The sequence below is a fragment of the Primulina huaijiensis genome, chromosome 3 (genome assembly GCF_012295235.1).
Source record: "Primulina huaijiensis isolate GDHJ02 chromosome 3, ASM1229523v2, whole genome shotgun sequence".
Classification (NCBI taxonomy): Eukaryota; Viridiplantae; Streptophyta; class Magnoliopsida; order Lamiales; family Gesneriaceae; genus Primulina; species Primulina huaijiensis.
The window spans coordinates 17108293-17118148 of NC_133308.1; the positions used below are offsets into that span (position 1 = coordinate 17108293).

The 9856-nt window shown below is 35.2% G+C and overlaps 1 long non-coding RNA gene across 1 annotated transcript; it reads right to left on the reverse strand.

Annotated features, from left to right (window-relative positions):
• Positions 1-8040: 8040 nt before the first annotated feature.
• Positions 8041-8378, reverse strand: LOC140972190 (uncharacterized). The gene is made up of 2 exons (XR_012174459.1): positions 8184-8378; positions 8041-8141 (listed from the first exon to the last, which is right to left on the reverse strand). It is a non-coding gene; the product is annotated as an uncharacterized lncRNA (long non-coding RNA).
• Between the last annotated feature and the right edge of the window lie 1478 nt (positions 8379-9856).

A 9856-nucleotide genomic window follows, 5' to 3' on the forward strand; every position in this document is an offset into this window, starting at 1 on the left:
TAGATCGTGCCATGGTCAATCAATGGCCAATGGAACGGTCCATGACAGCAAGAACGATTGCAACAGCCCACGCGCAGGTTGGCCTCTCGGGTGGGAGTCTCGGATGATTCTTGGTGTGGTACAAATTGTGGCTGGACTAGGGCCCTTAGCCATGGTTCAAACCATCCCTTAGGATGTTGGGAAGAGGCTCTGGTTGGTGGTTCAAGCCCCAATGGCCATTAGCCTCAAAAACGACGCAAGGAAACGAAAGCGCTGCTGCTGTATTTTTGGACAACAAGTTGGTGCTTCGGTTTAGAGGCTCGTTTGAGGTATTGGTTGGCTTTTAGCCTATGGACTTGGACTGGACAGTACCTCATCATGTTAGGAAAGTCATGTTTTTGGCCGTTTGTGATTCGGTTAAGTTTAGAGGTCGTACAAGAATTTACGGTGCAATGTGCCAAAGTGACTCTCGAAAGAGCGTTTCCTGTTTTGGCTTCCATTCAACAAAATTTCGAGTACTGTGATTTTAGGAACATTTTTTCATCATTTTAGGTGTATTTTAATCATGACTAAATGATGGTTTGGTGTTGTTCGGGTTGGCACGGAGTCATGATTAAATACTAAGTCGTTGGGTGTAATTATCTCGTTTTTGGATTCAATTACAAAGTTTGGTCAAGTTAAATCATTTGCATATTTTTTTATATTAGATTTAAGTCGCAGCGAGCCTTGGAGCGATCCAACCCATTCGGTAAAATTAATACAGGAAATTTAATTACGTTATTTAATTATATTATGTGCATAAAAATAGAAAATATTCATTTTGAGATTTATGCGATATTGCTTCTGGCCATTGCACTATCATGGGATTATTACTTCACCCGGTGGTCGCTTACCGGTCATTTCAGTTCTCTACAACCCAGTATACTGTGGCATTAGTCTGATCAGACGCTCATTACTTCACCCGATGGTCACTTACCGGTTCAGTTCAGTTCATGGGGCCACTTGCGTATAACATAATCTCAACAGAAAAATTAGTACATGCTATTTTATGACAGGGCTCTACGGAGCAAAGATTTACGATTTTCAGTTCAGTTATGCATGTATTTATAATTATCCATGATAAGATATTTACAGTTCAGCTATGCAAGTACTATAATTCCTCATGACATGATATTTTCACTTCGCATGCAATTTTATTATTATCTATTTACTTGTTATTTACGATATATGCATGCTGAGTCTTTAGACTCACTAGACTTGATTGTTGTAGGTATTGATGATGTCGAGATCGAAAGCGGGGACCAGTGAGCCTGCTCGAGTCGGCAGTAGTGGGACCCGAGGACCTCATTTATCAGTTTATTTATTATTTTTGCGAAAACTCATTTTTATTACAATGTATTATTTTAAGCTGTCGTTTTGAAACATTATTTACTTCCGCTGCTATTTTGAATATTAAACTTTATTTATCAGTTTATCTTATGAATGAGACATTTTAATTATTTAAAAAGAAAAATTTTAAATTTTTCCGCAAATTTTCAAACACGAATCCAGAGGCCATTATACTAGGTAATGAAGGTGAAGGTTGTCAATTAAATGGGGAGTTTGAATGGCAATACCAATCTTTCTATCCTTGTTGTTTGAGAGATATGGAATGATGTGTTAAATGGTTGGATTGAGGGGAATTAGGGGTGTGATGGCCGAGATTTGATGTCTAAAGCAAGGTAAAAATATTGCTTAATCTTGTATTTTAAATTCCTAAAGTTTTAAACACCCAATATGTATTTTAGTAAATTAATAAATTGAATTAAGGTAACAATTTCTTGCATGGCATGGCTTAGTCTTAGTCTTAAAATAAATTATTACAATGTTAGGTTTTAATTTCTTGACTATCTTAGGTCTAGATTAATTTAACTCAATTGGTTATACATTTTAATTTAGGCTTTTAATTAATTATTGGATATAAAAAAACTTATTTACTAACTTAACTTCAATTAATTAAATAATTCCTTAAACATTCTTTTACATTAAAATAAAATATTCCTTGGCTTAAATTAAATTTAGGAATATTTTCTTATTATTAATCTTATCTCAATTTCCCAAACTCCGGTCTGCCCTCGCGTATTTAATCGAAAAGATAAAAACTAAACTTCTGCGTAAAATAAATAATCATAACTTAACAAAATTTTAAAATTAATTAAGCCCTCATGCATGTATAAAAATCATTTTAATTTAAATAATAGTAATTATGCATGGCTTATACGTAATCTTATTTTCGGGTTCTACACGTATAATAACAGCTACCAGTCTTCAATCGGCATGACACCTTATGAAGCTTTATATGGAAGAAGATGCCGATCTCCTTTGTATTGGGAAGATGTAGGTGAAAGGAAGATGTTGGGCCCGGAGTTGGTTCAACAGACAGCAGATGTTGTAGCATTGATCTAAGAAAGAATGAAGACCGCTCAGTCTAGACAGAAAAATTATGCCGATGCTTGTCGACGGACTTTGACATTCGAGGTAGGTGACCATGTTTTCATCAAGATAGCTCCTCTCAAAGGAGCGATGTGTTTTGGCAAGAAAGGTAAACTAAGTCCTCGATACATTGGACCGTTTGAGATTCTTGATAAGATTGGAGACCGAGCATATATCGTCTTGAATTGCCACCGGACTTGGATCGAGTTCATAATGTCTTTCATGTTTCTATGCTTTGTAAGTATCTCTCTAATCCATGTCATGTTCTTCGGTACGTATCATTGGATCTTTTACCTAACTTGAGCTACGAGGGAAATGCCGTTTCAAATCCTTGATCGCAAGGTTAAAGTCTTAAGAAATAAGGAAATTGGTCTTGTCAAAGTGTTATGGAGGAATCATGTGATTGAAGAGGCCACTTGGGAACCGGAAGAAGAGATGAAGCAATGTTATCCAATTTTATTTGACGGTAAGCAAATTTCGAGGACGGAATTTTTATAAGGAGGAGAGATTGTAATATCCCAACATTTTATCCTGTTATGATGTTATTTTATGGTGCGGTGTTTAGAGATTATAGTTATTGGATGTTTATGGTTTATTTTTATTATGGACATGTTGTATGGTTTTGGTGATTGTGTTTATGGGAAATGGTTATTGTTATGGTGATGTTTATTGAAATGGTAATAGAATGGTTATGTTTATGTTTATTGGAATGGTAAGAATATGGTTATTGTTTTGAAGTTATGTTTATAATTGGTTATGGTTATGGTGGGGGATGAGTTCTTGTTGTAATGGTTTTGGTGATGGTTATGGTGGGGGGATGAGTTCTTGTTGTAATGGTTTTGGGGATGATTTGAGATTGTATTGGGATGTTTAATTTCATTGGTATTGTATGAGATTGGATGAGAATGCATTTTAGGTGTGTTGGTGTTAATTTCAGGTACAGGGTCAGCGCCAGTAGCAGCGCTACCAGTGCCGCAGCGCCAACAGGGTGGCGCCGCGGCGCTAGTTCAGTAAAGTTGCTACTCTAAAATGCGATTTTTGGGAGTGAGAAGGTAGTATAAATGCCATTCTAGATGTTTCCACTCACTTCATTCTCCTCTTTTCTTCTTTTGATCGGTTCATGCCCTTTCTCCCTCAAAGATTTTCTCTCCTTCAATTTACATTTCAAGTTCAAGAAGCCTATTAGATTTCTTTGCTTTCTCTACTAAGATTTCCAGCACCAAGGTAAGGAACTTATATTTTTGGAGTTTTTAATGGTTTGAGGTATTAAAGGTTTAAGTTGGATATATTGATTCTTGTGATTATTGGTGATGATTGATGGTTGATTCATGTGTATTATTGTAGGAATTCCTTCAAGACAACCAAGTGCTTGTGGGTTGTAAGTAGAGGCTTTCTTTGTGCTCACATGATAAATATATGTATAAAGTCATGTTTATTGATGTCTAGCTCCTTTCCTTTGATATATTCTTGATTTATGTATCTATATATGTTCATTGATAAAAGAACCCCATTGAATTCATTGACAAAGGAGCTAGCAATTCATTGTGCCTACCAAGTGTTTGTTAAATTGGCTCAATGAAATCCATATGATTAAAGCCAAGAATTGATAGTAAATTCATGCATGTCATTGGCCAATTTCATGATTATGAATATCTCTCACAGTTATGATATTTATATCATAGAGATACTGCTCACATGTCACAGGTCACAGGTTACAGAACTATCAATTCCTTTTGTTAAATTCACGCTACGAGATACCACCTATATTGCCTTGATATTTATTGTTCATTTAAGATGGTATCATTCAATTTTCATTGCCATTGTTATGGCCATGTTTCAAGCCAAGCCTATGTATATGTATTTGTTATTTACAGCTTTCTACTTACTGAGTTTTATCTCATTCCAGTTAAATTTAATGTGATGCAGGTGATAAGAAAGATTGAAAGGTATTGTCCAAGAAAGAAGAAGTCATATGGCATAGTAAAGGGGAAACTTTTGATCATGTCACTTTTATTTTGATATAGTGAACATGAAATTTTAAGGGACTTGTATTTTGTAAATGGAACCATGGAAACTTTATGTTGGTTTTTCGTTATTTATGGCGATGATATTTTGGGAATTTTTATGTTAAAAGTTTTCCAATTTTGTTATGTGAATGATATTTAATTACTCTCTTTTTCAATGAAATGCTTTCGCGTATACTATTTATTTCTTTAATTTAAATGCCATAGGAATTGGGGTGTTTCAATTTTGTTAAATTTTAAAAATGGTAGGTATAATCAAATTCGATAAACGATATTAGATAAATAAAAACTGAAAATATACCTTTATATTTTTTAAAAAAGAAAATTGCATTAAAAACACCTTAGGACCTCTAACAAACACTTTGCGCGCGTGAACAAGGAGTTCTCAGAATAGGCAACAACTCATCATTTTGGGTTATAATAACAAGGAAATTTAGCCGTGGCTTTTTAAAAAAAAATCTATTTTTTGTTTTTTTAGTGTATATTCAGGGTATTAATTCCTTGTGCAGCCACATTGTTTTTATGTGTGCTTTTGGGTTTTGTTTCGTACATTTTATTATGATTTTGCTTTTATCTGTTCATGCATTGGAAGGATTTGCAGTAACTTAGAGATTGAGTTTTTCTTTGATATTTCAGGTTGATTGTTGAAGTATTGAGTGAAAGCCTCCATCTTGGTAGCAGCAATGCCCGTAAAAAACCGAGACCGACCGGTACAGACAATCAGGGGCGGAGCCACATGCTAGTTTACCCGGACTTTAGCCCGAGTGGCCCAATTTTTTTTTAAAAAAATGTAAAAAAATGTAAATGTAAATTTTGTATAATATTGGAATAATATGATATTAGCCCAGGTAGATCAATTTAAAATATTAAAAGATTCTAGAGTTTAAAATTCCAGCTCGAGCAGAGTCATATTTCTAGCTCAGCCACTGCAGCCAACAATGGTGAAGACATCATTACTTATAAATTACCTCAAACCTTATATTCTATCCCCAAAGTAAGCTCCAGGAACGTCGGTGTTGTACAATACAGTTATCAATGAGAAATGTGGTTTTCATCGAAAAGGGCGAGGAATAGTAGTGTCGTTAACTTTGTAGACATGATGCTCCTCTTTTCCCAGAATGCAACCATAAAAAGCTTCCGTCTGTCGTGTTCACGCAAGTACAACCCTAGTCAAACTATAAATTAGATTTTTGCATTATTAATGAGAAATGCTGAAGATTTGGAAATAGATTATGACCATGGAGGAGTTATTTTGCCCCCGTTGCCTTTTTTATTGCATGTAGTTGAGTAGACTGAAATGAGTTACCATGACCAAAGCATGAAACATTCGACGTTAATCAATAATTACATAATCACCAAACAACAAGTCTCATAGTTAAATATGACCAAAATCAATATATTTCATTAACAACTTGAAATAATATCGTTTTTACAACTTAAATTTCCAACATAATAGTGAATAAAACAAATATGAATGCGGGAGAATTTTATAACTTTAATCAAATAAAGGAAATAAAGACTGGTCTTCATCGGCGAGAGATTCATCATCATCTCCAAAAATATTCTTGGTCTTCTTCTTCAACTTGTTCCTCTTCCTTATCTGAGGGTGAATGTAAGGTTGAATATTTTGTGAAATACTCAGTAAGTGGATGTCGTTCGATAAATAACTGTTAGAGTAGATGTCCTGCAAGCCAACTGTTGGCTAGGGATTTTCTTGACTCAGTTGTAATAAACAATCTTATTTTAATATAATTCATTATTTCATGGTTTGTTATTTCTTTATCTGTATACCCATGTGAACAACAAAGATAAAGATTTTGATTATACTTTAATACAAATGAATCGTAATTCGATGTTGAAACTCATTTTAAACATTATATGATCTAAATTCGTTCCTAGTCGATTCAGCCGCCTAAAACATGGATAAACGTCGCTTGAGTTTGAGACTAGCATCTGTGATGTTGTGTACAACGTTCTTGGTAAGGGCATAGAGATGTCCAAATATGCAGATGGGTAGTCATATGATGATTATAACGAACAACCCTCCCTCGGACTTTCCAAGTGGTTATCATTCATCGATAGGATAAGTCCGTGGTTATGATTGTACACCATTAGTCCTTACGACCTGAGACAACACTGAGGCTCTATATGCTAGGGCTGTGCTTTGACTCGTTTACCGGCTCCAAGAGAGTCATCAGGTGGCGAGATTGGGTACAGTTGCGACACATGTGGGAGCCAGTGCATTGTAGCCGGGAATTCACCGGTCACCTACGGGTGTGGATATCCCATGTGATATGATGAAATAATAGTGCTGGAATCTCTGGCCAGAGTATGAAATGTACGTTGGAGAAGGAGTTCTCCAATAGTACATGTGATGCCACTATTCATATGTGTCACATAGTTATCGAATTATTATGCAACCCTCGTTGAACCAATGGTTGCAGATTCGATTGGGATATATGAGATGAAGGGACCATACTGTACGTTAACCTTAATCGGCTGGTTCTTGCAGGCACTATCAGTGATACCTAGGGAATCATGGGGCGATGCTACTAGACGCTCTTACCATGATTCGATAAGTTTAATCAGAAATATGATTTATGACATTCTCATGATCAATTGTTGATATATAGAATGTGGCAAATAAGGGTAAGCCCGAATAAAAGATTATGTCCTGAATTACAAGGAGTTGTGAACCCATGGCTAGCTGTATCCCTGAACCATTGAGGATCACAAAAGCACTGGATCATTTGTTCACGTTGAGAGAATAAATTCAAGGAGTTGAATTTATATTAAGATATGGTAAATCCAAGGAGTTGAATTTAGATAATTAAATTTTGAGAAAATAAATTCAAAGAGTTGAATTTATGAGATAGAAAATTCAAGAAATTGAATTTATGGAATTTGGAGAGAATAAATTCAAGGAGTTGAATTTATAAAATTTGAGGATTTAATTTATTAAACTCAAAATTTGAGTTTATTAAATATTAAATTTTGGATGTGATAAATTCAAATGTTGAATTTATAAAGGATTTAAATTAAATGTAATGGGTATATGTATAATAGGCTTGTAGGAGTACAAGACCAACATACATATTATTAAGGTTCTTAATTGGACTTTAAAAGATTTATTAATTAATTAAACTAGTTGGACTAGAATAATTAATTGATTAAGATCATTAAGCACACTACAAGAAAAATGGTTTTTTGCGGCACGACATTAACGGCGTGCATTAAAAGCACGCCGTTAATGTAATTTTTAAAGACGTGCTTTTAAATGCACGCCGTTAATGTGATTGCACCTTACAACAACCACGACGTGCAGAACAAAAACGTTGTAAATATATTTATCAACGATGTACCGGAATGCACGCCGTTAAAGTATTTTGTTTCGACGGCGTGCATTAGGTACGCTGTTAAAAATCATATTTACGGCACACAATGCATGCTGTGAGTATTGGCAATAAAATTATTCTTTACAATTGAGAAGGCGCCAAATCTCCTTATAATCGCGCCTCTCTTTTTTTCCCCATCAAAACCCTTTCCCATCAGACGCCTACGGTTCTTTCTCATCGTTCATCGCCAAATCCTCAATCACTTCTTCGTAATTTTTCATCGCTCCTCCACCTAGCTTCAATCATCGTCGGCTCCTTCTACCACCGTCATCTCACCGTCCGCCTACGGCCAGCCTCTTCGGATTTTGTTTACACGACCTATCCAAACTCCGTCGCTGCTCCATCTGCTATCCCATCAGACGCCGCCCAAGCTGCAACCGCGAGCCAGTCGCCGCGACCCTCCATGGTCGTGTGTTTGCCTTGGTTACGCCTTTCCAAGAACTTTGCTTGTTTATTTTTTTTCACAAGTAATCAGATCGATTTCGCTAATCTCGCTTTCTGTCAGGGTCTTTAGCCGTTTCCCAGAAAATCTGTTTTCCTCTTGAATCCTTGTGGGTTTTGCTGGTATGGCACAGTAGGTGGCCAAGATTGAAGGTTTAATGAGGAAAATAGCAGTCTTGATTCATTTGCTCTGTTTTTGTCACATATAACTATACTCTCCAAATTGATTAAACTTGACAGACGATCCGAGTATACTATATTGGTAATGGAAATGTTTTTGCTATTATTTTTGCAGATTAATTGAAACCATTGATCTGATCCTCCAAGGTGCCCTGAATCTTGTTGCCCCCATAAAGAGCAACACCCCAATCTATTCGTGGGGTCAATTTGGTTAATTGGTTCTGAAAACCTTTTGTCTTTAGGTTCGTGATCGTCGTGCATGTATTTGCTTTGCTTACTCTTGGGATTGATTTGCTTATCTTTATTATTGGGTAGTTGGAATGGAGAATGTATGGAAGGCTATAATTTACTGATTTTATAACCTAAATGATTGATTAGGTTTTAATTTATTAGACCATTTGTGTGTTTCTACTGCCACCACTTCACTCCCAGCGAGTCCTTAAGCTCATTTATCTTCTTTTGCAGCCTACGTCGCTGAAGAATAGGTACTACCTTGTTTATATGTCTCTGATTTTATTTTCCTACATACGCATTTAAACATTGGAATATCTACAGCATTGTAGAAGTGATCTTTACCTGGGGTTCTATTGTTATTTGCATCACTTGTGTGTCACGTAGATAATTTCATATCATTATATGTTTTTGTCCCCTCCCATTTTAATGTAATCCTCACAAAAATCTTTGCCAGCCAATCTTGTCTCCTTCCCTATGCCACATATTTGCATCATTTATGTGTCACATAGATATTTTACATGATAATAATTGGGAAAATTTTTAAATTTCATCTTTAAAAGTGGTTGTTGGGGTTGTTGAATACGGGTGAAATATAACTATGAAAAATGATTAATTATTGCCTAGATTCATTGATCTAGTTACATTTGTATGAGTTGTTAGTTCGATCAAGAAAATTCTTAATTCTTGATCATAATAGCATCCTTACACGATAATATTTAACAATAATTTTTACATCAAAGATGTATTTTGTTTTTTTGAAGAATGATCAATATATAATAATTATGTAATATTGATGTTGCATTGAAGAAGCAAATGTGGTAGCTTTATTCCTTCTCCCTGCCTTTGTCCTACAAAAATTGGGCCCAATTCACAGCATATTAGTGTATATTTGAGCTTTATTAGAATATGGAATAGTTCTAAAGAGAGGGCCAAAAAGCAAAGCATGGTATAAAGATATTTGCTTTAGATCTTCCACTTCAAAAAGAAAGATAAATATGTGAGCCTTCTTTCTTTACATTGAAAAGAGCTCTCTTGTATTGAACTAAATAAAAAGAACCTCCTTAAAAGTCGAAAAAATCGACACCCTTCATGCATGGGAAAATGTGATCTTGGACTATGAATGAATGCTTT